This window comes from Schistocerca nitens, chromosome 2, assembly GCF_023898315.1.
Source record: "Schistocerca nitens isolate TAMUIC-IGC-003100 chromosome 2, iqSchNite1.1, whole genome shotgun sequence".
Taxonomy (NCBI): Eukaryota; Metazoa; Arthropoda; class Insecta; order Orthoptera; family Acrididae; genus Schistocerca; species Schistocerca nitens.
This window is the reverse complement of record NC_064615.1, coordinates 990,366,405-990,368,334: the sequence shown is the minus strand read 5'-3', so window position 1 is coordinate 990,368,334 and position 1,930 is coordinate 990,366,405. Positions and strand designations below refer to the sequence as shown.

General features: G+C 45.6%; 1 pseudogene; it reads left to right on the top strand.

Moving 5' to 3' along the window:
- The first annotated feature begins 862 nt into the window (after nucleotides 1–862).
- LOC126238573 (5S ribosomal RNA) lies at nucleotides 863–980 on the top strand (annotated as a pseudogene).
- Nucleotides 981–1,930: the final 950 nt, after the last annotated feature.

Below are 1,930 nucleotides of genomic sequence, written 5' to 3'. Positions count from 1 at the left end.
CATGGAAATAGATTGATACATAGTACATAATGAGAGAAAAGTTTAAGGAAACTTAAGGTGGAATAGGTAATACAGCCTGCAGCTAGGCAGCTAGACAATCTAGCAGCTTCAGCACATGACTTGGCTGAGTTGCAAAGCGAAATTGAGTATCAGAAGAGAAGTGCCTTCAGCAACCTCACGTTAAGTCATTTCTCTTTTTGGACTGTCATGGGCTCTGGCATAGTGGTAATAATAATTATATGTTGTTTGTGAAAGTACTGTAAATGCTGCAGAGACTGCTTTCGATTTGTTTTCAAAACAATGGGTGACGATTGTTATAGGAAAACGTGTGTTAAAAACACTATTGTAAATCAGTGCCCAACGAGAGACGTAGTCAGGTATCGTCCTACTTGAAGGATATCCCGGGGCAGTGAAGAGACCATTGTCTGCTAGACATATGCAGAGTAATGTTAGAAGTGATGTTTGTCAAAGTGCTAAAGCGAAAACGACCAAAGACTGAAGAATGGTAACGCTAGAAAAAAAGGGTGAAAACTAGTGTATAGTGTTTTCTGTTTCAAGTATTAAAGTTGTAATTATGTTATAAAGTGTACATCAGTATATGTAGTGCAACTGATTGTAAAGTTGACTGTAAACTAAGAAAGTGTACCTATCCTACCAGAAAACGAAACTGTAATAATGATATGAAATTTCGCATGTTGTGAAGTGAAATGGAACTTCATTTCAAGTATCAGAATGTAACACGGATATATAGCATGAAATGTAAAACCGTAGATGTGTTCTCTTACAGGAAAACACTGATTTGTATGCATTATTGTTGTGGAGAACTGTAAAACATTTATTAATGTCTTTTGAGACTATTGTAAGCAACGGCCTTGCCGCAGTGGCTACACCGGTTCCCGTAAGATCACCGAAGTTAAGCGCTGTCGGGCGTGGTCGGTACTTGGATGGGTGACCATCCAGGCCGCCATGCGCTGTTGCCTTTTTTCGGGGTGCACTCAGCCTCGTGATGCCAACTGAGGAGCTACTCGACCGAATAGTAGCGGGTTCGGTCAACAATACCATCTTAGGACCGGGAGAGCGGCGTGCTGACCCCACGCCCCTCCTAACCGCATCTTCCATGAGGATGACACGGCGGTCGGATGGTCCCGGTAGGCCACTCGTGGCCTGAAGACGCAGTGCCTTTTTTTTGAGACTATTGTAAAACAAATGTGAATTCTCGCTGTTAACTCAATAATGATGATGATGGGGTCCCATACTCCGAGGAGTGTATGGAACGATGCGCGAGACCCACACCGCCGACTAGACAAGGTCGTAGCGTAGGTGGTTTGCCACTGCCTTCCTCCGACTGTAATAGGGATGAATGATGATGATGAAGACAACAGATCGCGAGGCAGGGAAAATCCATGACCCCTGACCCCGCCGTGCGCAGGAAGCAAGAACGCTACCGCAAGACCACGGGCTGCGGATTAACTCAATAAAACATGTGAAAAAACTTGTATAAAAATTTGCAGTTGCTGGAGACAGCTCCTACAAATACACTCCTGGAAATTGAAATAAGAACGCCGTGAATTCATTGTCCCAGGAAGGGGAAACTTTATTGACACATTCCTGGGGTCAGATACGTCACATGATCACACTGACAGAACCACAGGCACATAGACACAGGCAACAGAGCATGCACAATGTCGGCACTAGTACAGTGTATATCCACCTTTCGCAGCAATGCAGGCTGCTATTCTCCCATGGAGACGATCGTAGAGACGCTGGATGTAGTCCTGTGGAACGGCTTGCCATGCCATTTCCACCTGGCGCCTCAGTTGGACCAGCGTTCGTGCTGGACGTGCAGACCGCGTGAGACGACGCTTCATCCAGTCCCAAACATGCTCAATGGGGGACAGATCCGGAGATCTTGCTGGCCAGGGTAGTTGAC